The sequence below is a fragment of the Zingiber officinale genome, chromosome 1B (assembly GCF_018446385.1).
Source record: "Zingiber officinale cultivar Zhangliang chromosome 1B, Zo_v1.1, whole genome shotgun sequence".
Lineage (NCBI taxonomy): Eukaryota > Viridiplantae > Streptophyta > Magnoliopsida > Zingiberales > Zingiberaceae > Zingiber > Zingiber officinale.
The window spans coordinates 100,103,309-100,129,396 of NC_055986.1; the positions used below are offsets into that span (position 1 = coordinate 100,103,309).

A 26,088-nucleotide genomic window follows, 5' to 3' on the forward strand; every position below is an offset into this window, starting at 1 on the left:
GTTTGGAGCTTGAGGGGGGTGGGGGGGGGGGGGGGGGGGGAATTCTTGGGATACCTCGTTACCGAGCGGGGAATTGAAGCTAATCCAGAGAAGGTCCAAGCACTTCGAGATATGAAAACACCTCAAAATCTAAAGGAAGCTCAGAAGTTGGTGGGCCAAATAATTGCACTGTCTAGGTTCATATCTCGGTCTGTAGATCGAACACTACCCTTCTTCAAGGTGCTCAGGAGAGCGGCCAAGTTTCAATAGGATGGAGAATGCAATCAGACATTCGAAGAATTGAAAAAGTACTTGGAGACCTTGCCCTCACTATTTAAGCCCATTACGGGGAGCCACTCTGGGTCTATTTACTACAACAAAAATGTTAAACGACAACAATACAAAGACAATAGTTTTAGATGAAACTATTGTAAATTTGGTAAAAGACAACAGTTTTAGATAAAACAGTTGTCTTTGAGCTCCTAAAAATATAAAAGACAATAATTTTGTGAAAACCGTTATCGTTGAGTAATTTTTTTTTTAAATCAACAACGCATTTGACAACGGTTATCTAAAATCATAGTCTTTTAGCGCCCTTTACGACAACAGTTTTGATAAAATCGTTGTCTTTGACTTTATTTGTTTCGTCATTTTCCCCTTGTAGTTTTACTCTCTCTCTCTCTGTAATTTTTTTTTGCGCTTTGTTTTTCCCTTTGCGTTCCCGAATCCTAAGTCATTTTTCTTTTCACCTCCACTGGATCTTCCTCCACGATGATGTACTCTCCTTCCTAGGATCCCTGTGGGGCCAAACCTAGGGGGCCGCTGGGCGGCGGGACCCGCCTTTTTGCACAACGATGATGTGCTCTCCTCTAAGAAAACCATCTTCTCTTTGCCTTGCGATGCTCCTTCTCTCCTTTGTGACACAACCCTTTACTGTCTTTCTTCCTCTCCGGCAACCATAGCCGTTGTCCCTAGCAGCAGCCTCTCTCTATCCTTCTCTTCTCGAGAGCAACACCTGCTGTTTTGTTTTTCAGCCAACAACAAAACCCTCAACGACAGCCATCGGAGTTAGCCAGGGCCATCCTCCAAATCCAATCGGAACTTCTACTCATCTACCATCGTTGCTCTTGGTTATCGCTGTTGGAGTTGATCTTCCTCTTGGTGACAAGCTAAGGGTTCCCCGTCGATGTCCACGCTTCTCGTGTTGCTGCTCCTTGCACCACTGTTCGCACCTTCTTCGAGTTCTATAGATCTCGCACACGAATCACTGGAATTCTGGATTTCTTCGGAGCACACAAAACTGATCTTGTAGAGAACTTTTTTTGCAACCCTTCATCTCTGAAAAGCCCTCTCTAGAACCTTCTTCGAGCGCAATTTGACGAGTTCATCAAGGCTCATATCGAGGAGCTGATCGAGGTCTACACTGCAGTAAGAGAACTTCCTGAAGGTCCTCTTTTTCAGATGCGCCCCTCCGAAGCATTCGCCATGATTTTTTGATTCTCTCTAGCTATGAATTCTGTGGAACTGAAGAACAGGTGAGCGGGTGCAGAGAGTTATCCTCTTTCACTTTTTTTTTTAAATTGATTTATCCCTTTTCTTTCACTTAAAATCCCTACGTACTTATTATTCTTACAAATTTTGTCCTTTCTCGTATCTTTTCTAAGCCACTATGTCACTTCCCCCTTTAACTGATAAGAGATGGAACTTTCCATTAACATGATTTATATTTATAATTTACAGAAGCTCAAAAGAAAGAAAAGTGTCGAGAAAAGAAATAATTCTATTTTGTCATCAAATGTGTCACGATCATTATATTTATTGTACTGTTACTCTAAACGTATTTTGGACAGCCCATAAAAAAAATATATTAATTATTTTTTATCATGATTTCTTTGACAATGAATATGAACTGCTTGTGAACCTTGAAGACATCACACCTTTTTATGAGTTGGAGCCAATATCTGCTAATTGTCTGGTTGCTTACATGTGATAAGTTTTCGCTTAATTTGAATTTTTTTCCTTTTATTTGTTTAACATAGTAACATTATTTTGCTTGAATGGAAGGTTTCTCTTCAAAAAGATGAAAAAGAAAATAATGTCGATAAATTCAAATTTGTGGATCCACAAACCCTTCTAGTAGTGTCATATGTATCCAAACTTGACAAAAATAAAAATATTGAATACTTGAATAGCTGGGCAAGTGTTTTGACTGATAGGATGAGTGGTGTAGCAAGAAATCAACTAGTTTTGGCACCACACAATGTTGAGTAAATAAATATTACAATTTCATTTTTAATAGATTTTTTCGACAATTTTGCGAAATTTATGCATTGACTATCTGTTTTGTGCATAAATGTCATCAGATTTTGACGGTCATCGACCCTTATGTGGAGGTGGTTTATTTGTTCGATTCACTTAATCATCGCAATCATCATGAGGACTGGAAATATGTAGTGGATATGTGAGTACATATTTTTTTTAATTAAGCATTTAATTTATTATTCATATGTCAAATCTTGTTGTCCGAAGGAGTTTGAAATTGTTCAATTCAAATAAGGAAAGGAAAGGGAAAAAGAAGCCTACGTGGGAAGTCGTAAAGATTTCTATATTATATATACACACATATGTCTACTTGTGATTAATTAAAAAATAGTTATATGTGCATTATTCGTTGACAATTTTTTGTTAACATAGGGTCCTCGTCAACCTGATGTGAAACAATGTGGGTTTTATGTGATGAAATTTATGAGAAATTATTGAAAGAAATGCTATCAGCAAGAAGGATTCATTTTTCTCAATGGTAATGACATATTCTCAATTTTTTCAAATAATTTTATTTATTTGATTTTGCTTCTTTATTACTGATTTTTTTACTAATATAATCTAGTTTTGTTAACAATTCATGAAAATAATTTACTCTAACGAGGAAATTGATGAAGTACGATCCAAATGGGCGGAATGCGTACTAGACTATATTCATTACTAGGTATAAATTACTAGACTTTATAATTGATTTTTTTTTTTCATTCACTGAATTGTCTTCTATGACAGTGTTTATTAGAGATCTTTGATTTAGTAAAATATATTGATTACATACAAATAATCAGCTTTGATACGACAAACATGGAAATCATTCAAGTCTTGAATTTGAAATAGTCAAGACTTGTTGGTTAATCTTGATTAAGACTGAAGTTCATGCTCAAATTATAAGCTTCACCTCTGTTGAACCCTTTTTACTTACAAATATAAGCCTACATAGACAATTCATCATGTTTGGTGCTATGCAATCTCAATATACTATTTGGTGTTCTTGCAGGTACCATTATAGGGTTTGTCATTCATAGTAATATTGTGAAACACCAGTGAAAAAATTTGTAAAATTTCATTGTGTATCCAGGATTGCCTAATTGATTTTATTGGGTAGTTTTAGGTAAGATTCCAAGGGAATGATTATTCTCAATGAGCCCAGTGCCATAAATGAACTAAATGTTCCTAAGTAAACTTAGTATTCATAGGTCAGGTTACACATCGCTCTTAGATGTTGAACCCTTTTTACTTACAAACAGAAGCCTAAATAGACAATTCATCATGCTTGGCGTCATGCTATCTCAATATATTGTTTGGCCTATGCCCTGTTGACAATTTAATGATCCATTGCATTGTTGAATCTTTTCTTTTTCACAGTTTATTATCAAATATAGTTTTGAATCAACTACCAAGGAATCTCTATTTCTGTTGACCAACTTGGCATCTAACTTCTGCTTGTCTTCATCATCATAAAGAAAACGATGCACTCTGTTTTGTTCTAAGGAAAGTTGTATTATTACTTGAAGGTCTGAAATAAATATATAGGCATGTCATTCTCCCACAAATAGGGTGGTCCAATGCCATTTGTGGCAATTGCTCAATTAATTTAATCTCTTTTGCAAGTGGTTATTGCCCTCTTGACATTGCCAAATCCAGAATCTCTTCTTTTAATCATGGTACAATCACTAAATTGCATGCCTTAATATTGTACCCCAATATCGAGGTTGTTAGAAAGCTTATTCTCATACTAGGATAAGATTCCATCTTCCATGACTGGACATTTTTTTAATATTTTTTATTCCACATTTTATTAATGAGCATCAGTCAAAGTATGAATCTTTGCATTTTAGAATTTGCATTGTCACTATTGCCATTTAATTATGTTTTAGCTAATTCGGGTGTGATTGTCATTAATTCTCTTTCTATCCTTTTAAAATATACAGAGATTGAGTTTATACTATCTTACAACTAGTTATTTATGTAGACGAATTTTCTTTTTGAAAGTGTATTCACTTTATTATTCTATTGATTTCAGAGTTCGCAACAGCAGCGATCCTTATATAGTTTTGGATCTTTTATAGGTTCAGTTGATATAGGATATTCTCATGCTGGTGTATATCACAACAATACATTTGGAACACCGTTTACAAACTCAGGAATTAAGGATTGGGGAGCAGTTACTACATAGAAAGATAGAAAGGCCAGGAATCGGAAGTGTTCTGTTATGCAATTGCAATGGCGCTCTTGATTTCCTTAATGAACAAAACCGAGGGCCACGAGTAGATAGGGAAAATAATAAGATGAATGAAAAGAATCCTTCCATGAATAATGTTGGTGTGGGAAGTATCCGACGATCGAACTCAAGTTTTGATAATGACAAAGGATTCAAAGTTAAGTTTATTTGTTATTTGATATGTCTGATTGAGTGTTTCAGGAAAGTCCTAACTGCGGTTAGGTAGGTGGAAAACCCTAGGGGGTGGTAACCCTAGGTTATAGGGGATGGTAACCCTATGTGAAAAGTCTTAGCGGGTCGGAGCTTCGGGAAAAAATCCTAGGGGGCGGTAACCCTAGGTTGAAATCCTGGTGTCACGAACTGGGTAGAAGTCTGGACGGGTCGTGGACCGGATGTCCAGCATGAAGACCAGAAGCATCGAACGCTGAGCAAAAGTCCAGTCGGTCTGGAGGACCGAACTAACAAAAGGTAAACTCTCCTGAGAGGAGTAGGTGAGGACGCGTTCCCCGAGGAGGGAACAGTAGGCTTCGGTTCGACCTAGGATTTTTGGTGGGAAATTCGAAGTCAGAATCGGACGGGCCAAAGGCTGTCAAACATTTCATTTATTATTTTTATCTGTACTAATTGTGTTTTGCAAGATATGTTTATGTTTTAGGTTTAACATGTCTTGCAGGTTCAAAAGAGCAAAGTTTTCCCTCGGATGAACAGTGTCCGAGGCGCCTCCATGGAGCTTGGAGGCGCCTCGGGTGCAAAGAGATCAACTGGATGTGAAGTGGGGCTGAAGGCGCCTCAAAGGAGTCTGAGGCACCTCGACACTGGCTTGAAGGCGCCTCAAAGGAGTCTGAGGCGCCAAAGACACTGGCTTGGAGGCGCCTCAGAGGTTTGTTGGAGGCGCCTCCAGGCAGGGATAAGCAGCAGTCAGCGGAGCTTATCGCAGCGCAGAAAGAGGGATAAGTGTTGGGGTTTAAGGCGCCTTGACTGGCATTAGAGGCGCCTTCAACGTCCAATAAAAGGACATCTCGACCAACAGTACAGGAAATCAACGAACAAGTAACCCTTCTCTGATAAGCTGCTAACGAGACAGTTCGACGAAGCTATAACTCGACGCCGACGACCCGGAGCTTCCAAATTTCTTTTTCCCATTGTCGTTGGTATAATTCTTATTCTGTTTGTATTTAACTTGTAATAATTTTATGATATTATAGTTGTTGCCCGCAGTAAAAGTTCAACGAATTTGGGCCTTGGAGTAGGAGTCACCACAGGCTCTGAACCAAGTAAACAACCTGTGTTAGCGTGTGTTTCTCTTATTAATTTCCGCTGTGTTTATTACTCGAGTTTTACGAATCAAACAAAATAGCCACGAGTACTATTCACCCCTCTCTAGCGCTTCTCGATCCAACAGACAATCCAAATAACATATTTGCAAGAGTTGATCATAGTCTTTATAATAGCCCCGATTTTATGACAGACTATAAGGATGCCAGATTTTTCATAATTAAATCGTATACTGAGGATAATATGGTGTTTGGGCAAGAACTTCAAATGGGAATCGTAAGTTATATTCTGCATACCATGAAGCAGAGAAGAAAGAAGACCCTTGCCCAGTTTTCTTATTTCTCTTGGTAACTTCTTGCGCTATCCTCTTTGCTCTATCAAATTTCAATACTAAATTTAGTGATTTTTTTGGTAACTATTTTTTGTGCTTTATTTATACTTACATATTACTAATCGATGTTCAAAATATTGATAGCCATAAATAGCTAAATACAAGTGCGCAATTATGCAAGGTAGCTGAAATGATTGGATCAGTTGATTTTGAAAAAAGAGTAGATTATTGACAATAATCTTGAACTAATCTTTTATGCCACAAGTGAACACACTACCAAAGTGAAAACGTTTAGAGATACAAGTATGCCTCAATTTCAATTTTTAACTTTCAATGAGCATTTTCGTATTGGAATAGATAATGCAATGGCGAAATAGATAATCTCGTTATGGAGGTGCTAATATCATCTGATTTTGCAGCATGAGAAATACAAAAAAGTAGATTTTTTTGTGAGGAACAACCATGTTTACTAGTGGGTACATCTGATATTCCTCACAATGGATCTGTAAAGATCTATTGCCCTAAATGTGAAGATATTTACCCTCCAAGATGTAAATACAAGAGTCATATCCTTCATCTTGTATTCCATTTCATTTATCTTTTTTTGGTAGAATTTATAGAAAATACTCCATATTACGAGAGAATTAATATTTAGGCTTTCAAAAACTAGCCACAAGCAAATTGCTATCTGGTTGCATCCTTAGTTATTGTAAGCTTTCCTTTAATAAGTTTGTGATGCATTTGAAATTAATTTTAGGGATGATTTGAGGAAGTGCATAAAAGTGTACATTATGTTTTCCTTATGTTAAATATTTAAGGACTTAGGACTTTAAAAAAAATCCAGAATTGTGTGATTGAGAAAAGAACTTGTTATTGTACTTCCATGAACATTGAACAATACATGACTGAAAATACTGCTCTCATACTTTTTGTACTAAGTTAGGGCAAGCTGGCATGATGAAGTTGGTTATGATGGGATGTACCAGACATAAGACTTAAAGTTGGTCCATGAGATATGTTTTTGTATAGGCTATTTTATATAGTAGCATTCTGCAATTTCTTTTTATTTTTGTAGATTTGTCAGGTAGGGAGAGTACCTTGAAAAATTTATTTTGTTGGATGATAGATAATATAGATGGTGAAGCTACCAAATATTTTGTCTTGATTTTGTTTGTAAATTGTATTGTATGTGTATTGTGGCATATGGTAGAATTTGTATTTTGGTACTCCACACTCAATCAAGAATTGGAACATGGCATGTTCCAATTTTCATGTACTAGGAGAAAATTACTTAGCATATTAGTTTCTTTGGTATATCCAATGAAATGCTCAGTCCTTATTCAGTCAGAAGCTGCATTTTTCTGATATTTTTGATGCATATACCTGCCTGGTTTTCTATGCAACATTAGATTCTGGTTTAATACATATACAAAGATTGCTCATTTATCAAATCATTACATATTTCTTTAACTCTGATAAAACATTAACGGTGCATGCATTGGCACAACTTTTCCTCACCTGTTTCTGATGACATTCCCTTCAGCAAAACCATCAGCAAACTTAGTGTGTTTCCCTACATGCTATTTTAAGTTTTCTAATGTAATTGTGTTGAACTCTCTGAAACAGGGAGTGAAGAGTTACTCTGTAAAGTTGATAAGGACTACATATTAAGGACTAGATTTATTATGGAACTGATGATCAACAATGTTGAAAAAGGTTGACATGGAAGAATCAGCAAGTGAGAAAGAGGAGTCCAATGAAATCCTACAAGTTGAAGATTGTGATGGGACTTGGGTTGATAATAATTAAGTGTAATCCTATCTAGCATGAACCACCATCACAAGTTTCTAGTCTTTTAGCTATTGTTCATTAGTTGTAAATAGAGTTTATTTATTTATTTGTATTGGGATAAATTTTATTTAAATATGAGACATGTTTCTTCTTTTGTGATTATAATTCTTGTATAAGTAACATTTTGAATGACATTGATGTGGAGAATATTCTTTCTTTTGTGATTATGATTCTTTATTATATATTTATATTGATATTAAAAGATAATAGTTTAAAAGATAATGGTTTAAAAGACAATGGTTTAAAACCGTTGTTATTGTCTATCGCCCTCAAAAGACAATGGTTAAAAACTATTGTCGTAGCCCCAAAAACCGTTGTAACTAGCAGTGTTATTAAAAGTGCTCTAAACAACAACGGTTTTAAACCGTTGTCTTTTCATTCAAAGACAACGGTTTTAAATCGGTGCAAAATTGTTGTTATTTCATTCAAAGACAACGGTTTAAAACCGTTGTCGTAGCCCCCACTTTTAACAACACAACCAATTACAACGGTTTTAAAGGGGCTACGACAACGGATAAAATTCGTTGTCTTTTAACGTTTTTGTTGTAGTGATTTGTCAGCCACCACTGAGGCCGTGGGGGTAGTGTTGGTGAAAGAGCAGGATGATGTACAATGACCAGTGTACTTCTTCAACCACTTATTGAAAGGGGTCGAGTCCCGATACACGACCCTAGAAAAATTAGTTTATGGGTTAGTACTCATGGCTCGCCACTTAAGACCTTATTTCTTAGCACACCCCATCACAGTCCTAACCAACAACACCATGGGGAAGGCTCTTACTAATGTGGAGGTAGTAGCTCATCTCATCAAATGGGCAACTGAGTTGGGAGAATATGACATCCAGTACCAGCCCCGAACGACAATTAAAGGGCAAGCCCTAGCAGATTTTCTTATGGAGGTCCATCAACCTAATTCCGAAGAAACTTGGAAGATCTATGTAGACGGGTCATCCACCCAGTAGGGAAGCGGAGTGGGGATACTCCTGATATCCCCTTAGGAAGATATCCTGCAACTGACCGTAAGGTTAAATTTTAGAGCCACAAATAACGAGGTGGAATATGAGGCGCTATTGGCAGGACTGCAAGCAGCTCGGCATGTAGGAGCCGCCCGGGTGGTCATTTATTCAGATTCTCAACTCGTAGCTCAGCAATTAGCGGGCAACTTCGAGGTTAACAGTGACAAATTGCAGCTATACCAGGAAGCATATGAGAAAATGAAAGAGGATTTCAAAGAAGTCACAGTGACTAAGATTCCTCGGAGAGATAACCAAAGGGCTGATGAATTAGTTAAAATTACTAGCTCTTTGACCACTTGGGTGCTAGACAGGTAGATAGGTCATACCTTCCTAATAGCTCAGATCGACCTGCAGAACATTATCGAGGAACCAATCGACTGGAGAACCCCCATGATCATTTATCTTCAGCAGGGCGTCTTGCCTGTTGATCCGGAAGAAGCCAGGTTGATCAGGAAAAGAGCTCATGTATATACTCTGATCGGAGACTAGCTGTACAAGCGAGCATTCTCCAAACTGTTGCTCCAATGCTTAGGAACAGAGGAGGCGGAGTATGTCCTGCAAGAAGTACATCAGGGTGTTGCGGTAACCACATTGGAGGGAGAATGCTTGCTCGAAAAATATTATTGACCGGGTATTTCTGGTCCACTCTGCAGAAAGATGCTCAACGATTAGTGAATACTTGCTTATCTTGCCAAAAGCATCAGAACCTGACCCATCGACCGACCGACACGTTGAAACTTTCAACAGTCTCATGCCCCTCTGATCAATGGGGCATGAACATTATGAGACCATTCCCATTGGTGCCAGGTTAGAAATGATTCTTGCTTGTAGCAGTGGATTACTTTTTCAAATGGGTGGAAGCAGAAGCCTTGGCCAGGATTACTGAGGGAGTCGCTATTCAATTTCTCTAGAAGAACATCTTATGCCAATTTGGAATGCTACATAAGCTAGTCTTAGATAATGGAAGGTAGTTCCAAAGGCGTAAGATTCAGGAGTGGTGTCGAGGATTTGGAATAACCCAAGCCTTCACATCCGTGGCTTATCCTCAAAGTAATGGGAAGATGGAAGTCACTAACAGAGAGATAGTTCGAGGGTTGAAGGTCAAGCTGGATCACGTAGGTGGCGATTGGGTGTAAGAGCTGCTTAGCATCCTCTGGCCATACTGTACGACTCCACGAGAGAACACCGGGCTCACCCCCTTTCACTTGGTCTACGGTAGTGAGGCAGTGATGCCCATAGAAGTCGAGGTGCCATCCATCAGAAGGTTATTGTATAGCCAGGAGAATGCCGAGCGACACCTTTCAGAACTGGATTTTATCAGTGAAACTCGAGAACGAGCAGCTGCCTGATTAATTGCCTATAGGCAGCGGATGCATCAAAATTATAATAGGAGGGTGATCCCGTGGTTCTTCGGAGAAGGAGACTTCGTGTGGAAAAGGACAAAGCCTGTAGGGGAGGTAACCAAGTTAGTACCTCAGTGGGACGGGTCGTATAAAATTGTTAAAAGATTAGCGTCAGGGGCCTACTACCTACAAGACGCTCATGGTAGGAGGCCGGACCGTCCTTGGAGTGCTAACTACCTCCAGTCTTATCGTACTTAAGTGAATCACTCCTTTGTAAGACTTGAGATCGAGACAATATGACCAGTCGGGCATGAAATGCTCGGTCGGGATAGCTTGGTCTAGAACACTCACCAATCTTTTTTAATACCTGCTTAGGCCCCCGTGCTAGGGCTAAACAGCTCAGGACTAAGGAGAATGCGTAAAATCTAAAAAGATAGTAGTAGCAAGGATAGTGAAAATTAATAAAGTACAATGGACAGAAGTTCATGTACAATAAGAAGGGTTATTGGAATTCTGAGAATACATCGTCGGGCATCTCTTTGAGGATCCGACGATGATACAGGAAGTCCTCAGGAGGATCGGGAGGCAAATACCCTCTCTCCTTAAGTTGCTGAAGTTCCCCTACCGCTCCATAAGCCACATATCTGAAAAAACAATCCCCCACCCGCGAGCCAAACTCTGAAGAGTGTAAATATTCTTCCCGGCTCGCTTGTAGACGATCGTTCTCCCCTGCCTTATAAGTCTCTAAGGCAATAGCGGAGATAGATAAGGTAGACTGAGCCTGAGACAGTTCTGTCTGCATAGAGCCCAGCTCCGTTGCTTGAGACTCCAGATCCCTTCTCTGGTCCACAAGAAGCATGTCCTTGGATTGCAGCTCTTGAGTCAAGTGATCCATCTCTTGCTTATGCATGAGCCTTAAGTCCTCCAGAGTTGCAGTACATTGAGTCAGTTCTGACTGAGCCTCTTGACACTTAGCCTCGAATGACTATAGGAGGCTTCAAGCCTACTCTTGTCATCTCGGAGACGGTCGATCTCTAGTTGGGCCTCTCCCAGGGTTTGTTCCCGGGAGGCGTTCACCTTCCTTAAGGTCGCCACCTCCGCCTTTAGTTGGGACATGACTGAGGCAGGGTCAGATAATTGAGATTCCAGGTCGGCCACACTATCCTTTAAAATTTTATTCTGCTGATACAGGAAGGAGAAATCCTGGCTCAATACTAGGGACTCAGCAAAAGCCTGTGCAGGTAAGCAAGTAGTTAGAATAAAGAAAAGAGGAGCAACAAGGGAGAATGAGGGCATACCGCAGTAGCTCCTACGGAGAATCGATCCAGTTGAGTGGGCAGGGGGAGAGTATGTATTTGCTGCAGACTCTCTTCCCAATGAGTCGCTAGATCTCCCTTCAGTGTGAGACGGCTAGTCTTGGCATTTGATTGATGGCACAAGCCCCATTCTGAAGGCTTAGTGACTCAGTAATGGTGATAGTTAGAGGGCTGCGATTGCGATGACCCGACAATGATCTCGTTGGGGTCAGGATGCGTAGAGGCAGATGATCGGGAGGAGGAAGGTCTGGCCTGGGTACTGGGGGTAGCTTGAGACGTTGGCATATGAGGCCTCTCTGTGGAGGAAGAAGGCCTGGGCGGGGCATTCGGTGCAGCTTGGGACGCTAGTGCAGATGGCAGCTCTATAGTAATTTCTTCTTTAACGACCGGAGCCTTCCCTTTCCCAGCTCCAGTCCTAGCTCTGGGTAGCATAACAAGGTCACTCGGGAGTTGTGGATCAGGAGTAGAAGTAGAGGCTGGTCGGGATGCTGGAGTAGCAGTCTGGGCCTCGGATACTCGGTCGGGTCCCATAGGTCAGTATCTTGGATTGTGTGAGAGCGGTTGTTCATCTGAATTTGACTCCTCGGCGGTCGACGAGCCAGAGGAGTTGGAGGAGTGCACCTCACAGATCTAGAAATAGGCCGAACAAGCAAGGTTGCTTGAGTGGCCGGACGAGGAGAAGTTGAGGCAGCAACCCCTAGAGGAAGGGGAGCCGAATGAGAGAGACCCCTCCTATCCAGAATGATGTGTCCCTAGCGGTTTGTTTCCATATCACTCAGGAGAAAATGCCTAATCAGGGATGCTCGAGTCAGAGTATTTGTTGCAAGAGGAGTACCAAAATCAGAGTAGGATGACAAAGATGAGTCTGGGCAGGGTAAGCCTTACCTAAACAGTGTGGTAACTCTAAAGGGATGTGGCTCAATCTGAACAGAAACAACATGTCTTCGGTCAGAAGCAGGAGCAAGTCTAAGTGCCAACTTGTCAGCTACCCAGAGGCCTCCATAAAATTAGGGTCTGTTTGAAAGTCCCCCAAATAGGGCATCGAAAGAAGAGTTGATCATCATTGTGTAGGCCACTCCACGGCATGGGGGAAACGCAGGAAGAAATACTTATCCTTCTATTCTGAGTCTGAGGATAGGAGAGGAGCAAAGAAGGTAGTCCAGGTGTGGGCCTAGAGATGGAAAATGCCTTCACTATGATGACGAGGGGTAAAGAAGCAGTGGAATAAGTGAGGAGTCCAGGATACGTCACACACTTCACAGAAGAGGACGAATCCACACAAGATCCTCATGGAATTGGGAGTAAATTGATAAAGAGGGATGCAGAAGTAACGACTCACTTCAGAGAAGAAAGGATGGATGAGAAGACGGAGGTCAACGACAATATGCTCTTTGAAAAAAGTCACATACCCCGCCGGAGGGGAAGAGACCCTGTGAACCTTAGAGGGTATGATGATATGTGCGGCCATGGGGTTTCATATGAGAAGCAGAGATCATCCAGATCCATGTCAGTGAAGGTTAAAACTCTGGGAGTGTAGGTAGGCGCAGGGGAATCCATGAGAGGGTGCGAACACAAAGGACAAGAGTCAGAGCACAGCAGGTACCAGAAACAAGAGGAAGGCTTAAGTTGGAGACGAAAAGTTCAGTGAAGCGGAAGGGGAAGAATATTTATAGTTGTCAAGGGGGGCATAGAGGGCTTTGTCATCAGTTCCCATCAGGCGGTCCATGCCTAAGGTAGCTGGCATTAGCCATAGACTTAAAAGCAACGATGGCTATAGGATCATCCTAGAAAACCACGCCAAGGGGGCGAGTTGAAAAAAGAGGAGGTGAGGGACACGAGGGGGATAAGGGTTTGTTGTGGCTTCGGGAGTAGGCGATGCTACAGTAGCTCCCCCTCGGTCCTGTAAGGGGGCTCTGGAGTATCGTGGCTCATGACTAGGTGAGTAGCGAGATCGCGCGAAACTCAGTCGGGAGCCCTGGAGTAGGCTGGTCAGACAAAGCGATTGATCGGATAGCCACATCAATAAACCCTGTTGGGACATTGAATTGGTTGGTCAGGATAGACACCCGGTTAGGTAAAGGCACCTGCCCAGTTGCATGTCTTGACGCCTACATAGATGTTAAGTTAACTAAATACCTGCAAGAAGGATAAACACTTAACAAACTACTTGAACATATCAAGTAGAAAGTAGCGTGGACTATAAGTAAACGTACTAAGTGAACAATACATTGCATAGGGGTAATTTGCCCAGACACATGCCTTTCATAATTTTCAAACCAAAGTTACAGAAGGAGGAGAAGTCTTACATCCTTGGAAGAGAAGGGTACAAGATAAGCACAGACTAGCCATTAAAAGAGGAAAAAGCTTCATCAGGAAGCTCTCGAAGAAGGCGAGTGCAGTCCAAGAAGTCGTCAGGAGGGGATGACCGAAGGTAACCTTTCTCACAGAGCTACAGCAGAGCCCCCACAACACCATAGCAAACCATCTGGTCAATGAGACTGCCTATCTTAGCTCCAAATTCTTTGGAAGCAAGGAAAGTGGCCTTGTAAGCTTGTAGGCGAGCAACCTCGTCGGCTTGATAGTCTTTTAGCTCACCCTTGGTCTTGTCTGCATCAACTCAGACCATAGCTAGCTCTTGATGTGTAGTGGTGGCTTCGCTCCGGGCCTTAGAGAGGTTCACCTGAAGAGACTTGAAGGTAGCCTTGGCTACCTCCTATTGCTTTTGAAAGGCAACTTCCCGATCAGCGCTAGCAGATAGATCTACCTTTGTAGCCGCTAGATCTCTCTCCAGAGCAGTGTGGAGCTCTTGAAGGTCCCACAGCCGCGAAGAGAGGGTGGTCACCTCAGCTTCTTTCTCTTCTAGATCGGCCAAGATCTGGGCATGCCTCAGTCCCTCAGACTTAAGCTTGGATTCACTCATCTTCAGGGCGGTTTGTAAGGTCTGTACTTTCTCTGATTTCGCCTGAGCCATGCCCCTGGTGACTTGGGCCTTCTCCTCAGCAATCTGAAGATAGGACTGCATCGGGTTATCAGGGGTGGTCAGATCAAAAATGCGGCTGGTGGTCGTGGGCGATTCCAGTTCCCGATGGTGAGCCCTCAAAGACTTGTTCTCTTGCTGCAGACCAGCCACGTACTACGATATGCTCAGACCCATGACACATATATGTCAAGAGAAGGGGAGGATTAGCATTATCTCAAGGATATGGAAAAGAAACAGAGAAAACTCACTGATAGTAGCTGTTGCGAGAACACATCGGCCAACTCCAGTTGTGGGCCTTCCAAAATTTGGTCGGTAGCAGTTTTCCATGAGTCATCCAGGGCCCCATGGAGTTGTACCTGACCACAGTGGGGAGAGGCGCTGGCAGAAGGAATGGGGCCCAGCACTTGTAGAGACGGCAGTTGGAAGGAGGAGGTGAAGGCATACTTGCTTTTAAGGCACTCCTTGGGGCGGGTTGAAGAAACAGGTGTTAGTATTAGCCCTAGTACCAATTATGAGATGATTGTAAAGGGCTTCTTTTGTATCATATTTCATTATTAATAAAGGCAAAGTTGGTTATTATATTTATTTCAATTTAGTGTCAAATGAATAAGTATAATAATGTCCTAGAGTACGAGGTTCCAATCTACAACATATCAATTGGTTAAATTGATAGTGAGATATTGTAGATATACATAGAGCACTACTCTTAACTATTCCTAGACAAGCATTAATATGCAAGGACAATATTAATGCGTTGAGACTAGCATGTAGGTCAACGGATGACTTAATCTCACAAGTCATGGATATGAGATATCAGGTTGACACATGGGTATATATTAGAGAATATATACTGAATGGCCCGCCATGAGAATGCTTCATGGATCGTTATATGAGTATCATAAATATTCTCATGTGACTATTAGTATGAATAGTCCTTAGACCTGAAGTCACTACGGTGTTAGAACTTTCGAGCCACAAAAACCACTTTTTACGTTGCGGAAACCTCGAAGCTAGCCACGGATCCGTGCGAAGATAAATAAAAATATTCATGTACATATTTGTCTACACTAGATCTACCTTAGATCTACATGAAAAAGGAAGTATTACCCTTGTAGCAATGCCCTTCGCTTATCCCGCTCGTCCAAATGGTTGCCGGATCTCGTAGAGTGTCAAGTGTACACTCCTCTACACGTATCCTCACGGACAAAAGGTGGAGAGAACCACTTAGAGTGTGCTAGCACTCTTGAGAGGTCTCGGGAATGGAGGAGAAGGAGAGAAAGCAGGAGAGGAAGAAGAAGAAGCCTTGAATAACCACACACTTATTCTTCATTACTATGGCCGACCACTTAATAGAGGTTTTATACCTCCATGTAATACCAAGAGTCATGGCTCTTGGTCTTCCTCATGAGGTGGCACACAATGATGTATCCTTGATGATGTGGAACATCATCATTGGTCGGCCCATGCCAAGTCACAATGAGATGGCATTTGGTCAAGTCAAACTTGACCCTTCATCTTCCCTCTCAAGTCAAATCAAACTTGACCTCTTATCTCCCATGGTTGATCAAATCTACCCTTTGATTCAAATTAATTTAATTTAATGAATCTCTATTCATTGGTTTAAATTGAATCAATGAATCATAGTCTAAATTAGACTCATTCAACACATGAATCAAATTGAGTCCAACTCAATTAGTCTAATTTAGATTACTCTTAATCTAATTTGGTTCATCACATGAACCTAATCCTCTTGGTCCATCATATAGACCTAATCTCCATCTAACTGCCCTTTGTGTGTGACCCTATAGGTTCTTGTAACGTTGGCAATGCTCCTAAACCCATTTAGAAACATAAGCAATGAGCGGTATCTAGCAACACATCATTACTACCCAAGTTACAAGAATGTTGAGATCCAACATCACCATTATGACTACTAATTGTGACTCTCACAATATGTGACAATGTTCTTCTATCCTTGACATCTAAATTAATCAAATGAGGCACAGACCATGTCATCCTCTAATCAATCTATGTCTTGAACTCCAAGTAGACTCACTTTAATCAAACGAGCTTAATATCTCATATTGACTTATTTGGGCATGACCATGCACTTAGTGATCTCACTCTATCAAGAATCATGATATCACTCCCGTCATCTAGGAGGGATAGATCCCTTCTACATCACTCACATCCCTCCGCATAATTTGTTATATACCCAGTAGTCGCCTTTATAGTCCACCCATTTACGGGTGACGTTTGACGAAGCCAAAGTATGCAACTCCTTATGTAGGGAACCATGGTGACTTCAGGTCCAAGGACTGATAGTCATACTAATAATCACATGAGAAAGTATATGTGTAACGCCCGAAAATTCTCAAAACTATTTTAGAAATATTCTAGGATTTTTCTGGAATTTTTAGATATTTTTCCGGAATTTTCCGAGTAGCGGAAGTAGCAAAAAGAAATATAAGCGTAAAACGGCCTAGGCGGGGATTGAACCCGAGACCTATGGTTTAGAGGGACAATGTCATAACCAGTTGACCCAGCAAGGCTGTGCTGAAAGGGAAGGGGAACGATTATATTTAAGTTGGGTTTAGCCGAATTAACCACTTAATATAAATAGAAGGTTTAAGTGGGTTTGGTTTATTTTTGCTTGGTTCGGCAACCTTCTCCCTCTCCAAACCCTCAACGCCGACGCCACCCTCTCCTCTCCCTCACGCACGGCACACCAAGCCCCAAGGTCCCTAGGGCCATCTTCCGGCGACGACTCCTACACGAAAGAGGCTCTCCTCCGCGAGAGGAACGCGAAGACGTGAGCGGATCGTCGAGAGGACCACCTCCACCGGAGTTCTAGCGAATAGAATCGTAAGAAATTACGATTAGAAGGTAAGAAACCCCTCACCTGCAGTATAATAGTTTCCGCTTGAGTTTTTATGCTCTAGTTAGGATGTATGCAGATTTTTATCGATACCTAGGGTGTATTTAGCTCTCTTCGCCAATTAGGGATTAGTTTAGCGCTTTTAGATGGGCCGAATACGTCTATTCTCCTTCAGTTGGGGATCATAGACGCTGTTGGGTGCCTAGAAGCGATTCCCTAATGGAGAGGAGGGTTTAGGCACACCAAGTGTTCGATAAAATGATTAGATCAGCTAAAATGCAACTTAGGCATTTTAACAGCTTAGATAAATGCATTAGAAGCATTTAAACCAGTAAAATAGTTATTTCAGCTTATATGGATCAGATATCCAATGGGTGGGCTCCCATAGTCGCCTCTAGGTTCAGATAACCTAGTTTCAGCAAAACAGCATTAGCTATTCAGTATTTTACTTTCAGTTGGCACTGTACTGGATTAGATATCCATTGGGCTGGGCTCCCATAGTCGGTCCCTAGGTTTAGATAACCTAGCTGGGTTTAGATAACCTAGTTAACCCTACTAAATTCGGGACTTGCAAACCCGGGTCTAGTTAGGGATGCGCGCACAGCAAAGTACAGTTGCCGGGCCCTACAGCATGATTAGTATTTTCAAGTATTATGTATTAGTTTCAAACTCAAAATCAGATATGCTAGTGGAGTTTGTTTTCAGTTACAGCTTTAGTTCCAGTTAGCTTAACTTATGATTAGCTTAGCGTTATTACTTGCTATGCCATGATTCCAGTGTATATGCCATGCTTATATGTTATGCCATTAGATTTCAGTATGCCATGGTTTAGCTTTTCAGTGCATGTTTTCAAATAGCATGATTTAAATCCATGATTGCATCGTTGCATGTTTTGTGAGGTAGATGGTTTCTTACTAAGCTCACTGGCTTACAGATACTATTTTCCTTATACTGCAGATACAGGTAAAAGGAAAATGGGCTAGCAGTGGAGGCTGGGGGTCAATGCGAAGGTGGTGTGTGTGGCAGGAACTGGAATAAAAGGTCTTAGGGGACATAGCGAATTGAGCATTTGACTCATTAGCATTTACTTTAGCATTTTACCCATTGGTTTTGACTTTCATGTTCTATGCACTTGTAGTTGTGTGTTGCCATGAATTCCTAAACTATGCCCCATGTTAAGTTAGATTACTAGTTTATGTTGTTAGAATGTTAGTCACATGTTAGTAGGATGTGTATTATGCTTAAATGTTTGCAGTGTATGGGTTTGGCACGAAACAGTGCTGGGAATCAGAGTCCAGACTTGAAATCAGAGGCTGAACTGTGCCACTGGATCGGTCAGCCGACCGATCCAGTGAGATACAGTAGCATACTGTATCCTCCTGGATCGGTCAGGCGACCGATCCAGCACGATACAGTAGCTCCAAGGGCGCTGCGAGTGCCTGGATCGGTCAGCCGACCGATCCAGCTATACCTGGATCGGTCTGCCGACCGATCCAGCACGGGACAGTAGCGAACCCAGATTCTGCAGGTTTAAGGATCGGTCAGCCGACCGATCCAGGTGCGAACAGTAGCACCGAAAGCCACTGATCGGTCTACTGACCGATCAGGGCACTCCTGGATCGGTCTGTAGACCGATCCAGCCAGGAACAGAAGCAATGAAGCTTCAGGATCGGACAGCAGACCGATCCAGGGTCTTGTGACCGTACCAGTATCAGTAGATCGGTCTGTGGATCGGTCCGGAGTGTGTTATCAGTTGTGAACACCTTCCCTAGCATGTGTACAACTCCTAGGTACACCCAGAATATTAGTATCAGAGTTTATAAGAATCAATTAGTTAGCAAAAATTTAAATTAGATCAGTTTTCCGCACAGTCAGTATAGTACAACCGTAACGGTTCGCCTTGCAGCCTAGTAGTTAGAAGGCGGGTCGTTACAATATGACACTCATATAACGATCTATGATACTTTCTCATGGTGGGTCATTCAGTGTACATTCTCCAATGCATTTTCATGTGTCAACTTGATATCTAATATCCATGACTTGTGAGATCAAGTCATCGAGTTGACCTACATGCAAGTCTCATAGCATTAACATTGTCCCTAAATGTTAATACTTGACTAGGAATGATTAAGAGTAGTGTTCTCTATATTATCCCATTATCAATTCAACCAATCGATTGATATAGATAAGAACCTTCTACTCAAGGATGCTATTATACTCAGTTATGTGGCACCAATACAAGTAAGTATAATAACCATAAAGAAATATCTTTATATATAGGAATATGATATATCGAGTCCATACAACAATCATCACATGATCGGCTTTAGGGCTCTCACTAACAATCTCCCACTAGCACTAGTGCCAATCAGTGTAGGCTCTAACACCCAATGACTTAGTGTGACCATTATGCTTTCTCTGTGCCAAAGCCTTGGTCAAGGGATCTGCGACGTTAGCCTTTGTGGGTACTCTGCAAATTTTCACATCTCCTCTATCGATGATCTCTCGAATGAGATGGAAGCGCCGTAGTATGTGTTTGGTCCGCTGGTGTGAGCGAGGTTCTTTAGCCTACGCAATTGCTCCATTGATGTCACAATAGAGCTCTATAGGATCTGCTATGCTAGGAACCACGCCAAGCTCAATAATGAACTTGCGGATCCAAACTGCCTCCTTTGCTGCTTCTGATGAAGCAATATACTCAGCCTCTGTTGTAGAATCAGCAACTGTGTCCTGCTTCGAACTCTTCCAGCTCACAGCACCACCATTCAAGCAAAACACGAACCTAGACTACGATCTATAATCATCCTGGTCAGTTTGGAAGCTGGCATCACTGTAACCCTTTACAGCTAGCTCGCCATCACCTCCAAATATCAAGAAATATTCTTTAGTCCTTCTCAAGTACTTAAGAATATTCTTGACCACTATCCAGTGATGTTCACCTAGATCTGACTGGTATCTGCTCGTCATGTTCAAAGCATACGAAACATCAGGACGAGTACATAGCATGGCATACATGATTGATCCTATGGCTGAAGCATAAGGGATCTTATCCATCCGGTCTCTCTCCTCTCTAGAAGAGGGACTTTGAGTCTTCGAAAGACTAACACCATGTGACATCGACAGAAATCCTTTCTTAGAATTCTACATGGCAAACCGTAGTAATACCGTGTCAATATATGTACTTTGACTTAGGCCAAGCAATCTCTTAGATCTATCTCTATAGATCTTTATGCCTAGAATACATGCTACTTCACCTAAGTCCTTCATTGAGAAACAATTCCCCAGCCAAGTCTTTACAGACTGCTGCAAAGGGATGTCATTTCCAATGAGTAGTATGTCATTCACATACAATACAAGGAAGACAACTGTGTTCCCAACAACCTTCTTGTAGACACAGGGTTCATCTTCATTATTGATGAAACCAAACTATTTGATCGCATCATCGAATCAAAGATTCCAGCTCCGAGAAGCTTGCTTTAGTCCATAAATGGACTTATGCAGCTTGCATACTCTGCCAGTATGCAGTGGATCTACAAAACCCTCAGGTTGTGTCATGTACACATCCTCAAGCAAGTTTCCATTCAGAAACGCGGTTTTGACATCCATTTGCCAGATCTCATAATCGTGGTATGCTGCAATAGTAAGCATGATCCAAATGGACTTAAACATCGCTACTGGAGAAAAAGTTTTATCATAGTCAATACCATGAATTTGCTTGAAGCCTTTAGCTACCAAACGACCCTATAAGTATGCATAAGTCCATCCATGTCAGTCTTTCTCTTAAAGACCCGCTTACACCCAATGGGTTTGACGCCTTTAGGTGGATCAACCAAAGTCCATACTTGGTTGGTGTACATGGATTCTATCTCGGATCTCATGGCCTCTAGCCATTTCTCAGAATCTGGTCTCATCACAGCTTCTTGATAGGAGGTAGGTTCATTCTCTACGAGCATAACGTCGTCATGGTCAGACAAGAGAAATGAGTATCTCTCAGGCTGACAACGTATCCTGTCAGACCTGCCAAGAGGTAGGTCTACTTGAACTGGTTGTTGTTCCTCAACTCCTTATGCAACAATCTCATCATCCACAACATTTTGTGGTTCCAGTTCAACTTCCATCAAGGCTTCAGTGCTATGGTCCATATCTTGAACTTCTTCAAGATCGAACGTACTCCCACTAGTTTTTTTAGAAACAAAGTCCTTTTCTAGAAATATCCCAGTCTTAGCCACAAACACTTTATGGTGACTGGGAATGTAGAAGTAATATCCCTTCGTTTCCTTGGGATATCCTATAAAATAACACTTATCGGATTTGGGTCCCAGTTTGTCCGAGACTTGACGTCGAACGTAAGCCTCACAACCCCAAATCCTGATAAAAGATATCTGGGCATATCTCCCAGTCCATATCCTATATGGTGTCTTTATCACAGCTTTGGATGGAACACGGTTAAGTGTGAAGGCTACTGTGTCTAGAGCATATCCCCAAAAAGATATAGAAAGATTTGTGTGACTCATCATAGATCGTACCATATCTAATAGGGTGTGATTCCTCCTTTCAGATACACCTTTCCGCTGTGGTGTTCCAGGAGGAGTGAGTTGGGATAGAATCCCACACTCAGCTAGATAGTCACGAAACTCATGGCTAAGGTATTCACCACCTCGATCTGATTGAAGTATCTTAATACTCTTGCCTAGATGGTTTTGTACTTCATTCTTGAATTCTTTGAACTTTTCAAAGGATTGTGACTTATGTGTCATCAGATACACATAACCATATCTACTGAAGTCATCAGTAAATATAATGAAGTGCCTATAACCACCTCTAGCAGTGACATTGAAAGGGCCACATACATCACTATGTATAAGTCCTAACAAGTCAGTTGCTTTTTCGCTGTGTCCACTAAAGGGAATCTTGATCATCTTGCCAGTAGGCATGACTCGCATGTCTCATATGATTCAAAATTAAATGAGTTCAGCAAACCATCCTTATGGAGCTGAGATAAGCGATTCTCATTTATATGACCTAAGCGACAATGCCAGAGATAGGTTCGGTTCATTTCATTTGACTTGAACCTTTTGGTACTTATGTTATAAATGGGGTTCTCTAAGTCTAGAATGTAGAGTCCGTTCATCAGAGGTGCACTACAATAGAACATATCTTTCAAATAAATGGAGCAACATTTGTTCTTTATTATAAATGAAAAGTCTTTCTTGTCTAAACAAGAAACTGAAATGATATTCTTTGTGAGAGCAGGCACATAACAACATGTTGGTGCAATATCCCTCAGGTCAAGGGTGACCTGGTTAACCAAGCTGAGTCTTGGTTAGGGTTTAGATGTTTGACAATAAGATATTGATTGAAGAAGAGTCAAGTAGGTCAAGGTTGACTGGATACTTGACTGGGAAGTCCTAACTGGAATGTCAGGCAGAAGGAAAGTCCTAGTGAGTGAAGCTAGGCAGAAGGAAGTCCTAGTGAGTGAAGCTAGGCAGATGGAAAACCCTAGTGAGTGAAGCTAGGTGAAAGTCCTAGTGAGTGAAGCTAGGCAGATGGAAAGTCCTAGTGAGTGAAGCTAGGCAGAAGGAAGTCCTAGTGAGTGAAGCTAGGCAGATGGAAAACCCTAGTGAGTGAAGCTAGGTGAAAGTCCTAGTGAGTGAAGCTAGGCAGATGGAAAACCCTAGTGAGTGAAGCTAGGTGAAAGTCCTGGTGAGTGAAGCCAGGCAAGGAAGGAAATCCAGATGGATCAAGGATGATCGGACATCTGGTGTTGGGAAGTCCAAGTAGGTCAAAGGATTGACTGGATACTTGGCAAGGAAGGAAATCCAGATGGATCAAGGATGATCGGACATCTGGTGTTGGGAAGTCCAAGTAGGTCAAAGGATTGACCGGATACTTGGCACGACGAGTAAAAGTCCAAGTGGGTCAAAGGGATTGACCGGACACTTGGTGGGGAGTCCTGGCAGGTCAAGGGAGTGACCAGATGCGAGGCATGATGTACCAACAGGTCAAGGTTGACCGGATGTTGGTTAGGGAGGTTTGGGACTTGGTTTTGGGCAAAAACCAAGTGCTGGATCGATCCGTGGATCGATCCAGGCTGTGGATCGATCAGTGGATCGATCCAGATTCTTCCCAGCGAACAGAAAGCTTCTGGATCGATCCGTGGATCGATCCAGAGGTCCCGATCGATCAGCCGATCGATCGGGACGATGCTGCTTCGCGCGATAAGCGCTGGATCGATCCGTGGATCGATCCAGGCGCGTTTCCTGAGCACAGAGGCGCTCTGGATCGATCCGTGGATCGATCCAAAGCCTCCCCGATCGATTCGGAACATTCGAATCGATCGGGATCCGACCGTTGCGTCGGGTTTAAAGCCGCAGGCGAGCGTGGTCTTCGGTATATCTTTACGATCTCTTCACCGATTCATTCCATCTCTTCACCAGCTTCTCCACAGCTCTCTACAAGCACGTGATCGCCAGTTCTTGAAGGTTCTTGGAGGCTTTCCAAGTCAAGAGGCGGATCCATTGCAAGAGGAAGAAGTTAGGGTTAGGGTTTTCACTGCATTTCTTGTAAGCTTTTACTTAATCTTTACTACCCTTTCTTCTTCTTGTACTGAGAGTCTTGTAGGGCTTCTCCGCCCTCGGTAGTTACCGAAAAGGAGTGTTTCATAGTGGAGGGTGCGTGCGTGGTGTGGATCCTTGGATTAGTCACCTCCTTTGGAGGTGGATACCAAGTAAAATCCTAGTGTTAGCGTGGTTGTATTTGTTTCTGTATTTTCCGCTGCATATCCTTGAAGAAACAAGCAACGGCAAGCGACGAGCACGCGACGAGCTATTCACCCCCCCCCCTAGCTACTTTTGGTCCTAACAAGTGGTATCAGAGCAAGGCCGCTCTTCACCGGAATCATCGCCGGAAGGGTCAAGCATATCAAGAAAAGCTAGAGGGTGAAGAAGTTGGAGCAAATTCTTCAAGTTCAAGATTTTATCAAGCTCAACTTCAAGATGCAATTCCAAGATGGACTTGGATTTGACACAAGGGTGGCTCCACCATACACATCCACAAGCTTCGATTCTTGGAAATCAAGAATCGAAACCTTTCTTATGATGGAGATAGAGCAATGGTTTGCTCTAATGGAAGGCTTCGAAGCTCCAACAAACTCCAAGGGCAAGCTTCTCAAGAAAAGCAAATGGAGCTCGGAGAAAATCCAAAGGTGCGAGGCCAATGAAAAAGTGACCAAGCTTTTGGTCAATTTATTGCCAAGCACCATCCTTTGCAAAATTGGAGAATTTGAAGATGCAAAGGACTTATGGAGCAAATTGGTCAAGCTTCATGAAGAGATCCCCTCCACTGTACAAGAGCAAGCAGAATCCAGAGAGGGTGACTCTTTGGAGCAAGACCAAGAGGAGGATTCCGAGGTTGAGAGATGCTCAACCTCCGAAGAAGAGGAAATCCAAGAAGCTTCATCCTCAAGGGAATGCAACGAAGGGAACAAGGAGGGAGCATACTCCTTGTTTCATATTCAAGATGATGAAGCCTCCACCTCTAGGATTGAGGGGGAGCAATCCTTGGTGACACCGGATCAAGAAGAAGGAGAAGTTTCTACATCCGGGTCAAGAGAAGAAGAGGAGGAAGAAGCTTCTACCTCCACAAGTCAAGAAAAATCAAATGGAGGAGAATCAAGGTCCGATCAAGAGGAAGCTTCTACCTCCGGATCCAAAGAAAAAGATGCCACCCCTACAAGCAAAGGTATAAATATTTCAATTAATAATAAAAATCATATTATATGCTTTGAATGTAGGGAACATGGGCACTACAAGAGCAAGTGCCCTAAATTAGCCAAGAAGAAGGGCCAAGTGGCACAAAAGGGCAAGGTGAAGCCCAAGGAGACCATCCCCAACACAAAGAAGAGCAAGGAGCATATTATATGCTTCTCTTGCAATCAAAAGGGGCATTACCGGAGTCAATGCCTCAAGGGGAATAAGATGGTCAAGGCTCAAGGAGGCATTAGTCAAGGGGAAGCCTCCAAGGTAAAGAAGAAGGTAACATTTATTGAGCCTACTCCTTTAAATTATGGTAAAAAGCATGATAGTTCTAATTTTTATCATTTTAATGCGATTTACCATAAGAATAGGAAGCATGAGGGCTTTAAGGAAAAGCATGTGGCCCTACATGCCAAAACTACTACACCTAAGGCTAGGAATGTAGGTAAAAGTCTAGGCAAGAACTCTAAGGATTGTAGCTATAAGCCTAGAAACAAAAATGCTCATGGACTTAATGAAAAACCAAACTCTAAGGATTTAATGATAGAAAATCAAGTCTTGAGATCAAGACTTGATAAAATGAAAAAGACCCTAAAAAGGATGGAAAATATCCTAAAAGGGCAAAATGAGCAAAACCTAGGGCTAGGAAAGTCAAAGCCATCAAATAGCCATAGAGGTTTGGGATACAAACCAAAGGCTAAGAAGGATGTGCCTAGTTATCATAGGGTTCCATATAGTTATGGAACAAACCCTAGGTTTAGTGGTCAAGTCAAGAATACTAGGGAAGTCATCCCTAAGGGTATTTCTGCAACCAAAGTGACTAAGA

The 26,088-nt window shown here is 41.9% G+C and overlaps 1 long non-coding RNA gene across 3 annotated transcripts; it reads left to right on the forward strand.

The window, feature by feature from the left end:
* The first annotated feature begins 883 nt into the window (after nt 1-883).
* LOC121970314 lies at nt 884-18,707 on the forward strand. 3 transcript variants are annotated; one of them, XR_006108900.1, is made up of 4 exons: nt 884-1,514; nt 2,343-2,440; nt 2,674-2,779; nt 18,466-18,707. It is a non-coding gene; the product is annotated as an uncharacterized LOC121970314 (long non-coding RNA). The 3 variants fall into 3 exon arrangements; XR_006108899.1 differs by lacking the exon at nt 18,466-18,707 and adding an exon at nt 7,752-8,050; XR_006108902.1 differs by lacking the exon at nt 18,466-18,707 and adding an exon at nt 4,368-4,635.
* Nucleotides 18,708-26,088: the final 7,381 nt, after the last annotated feature.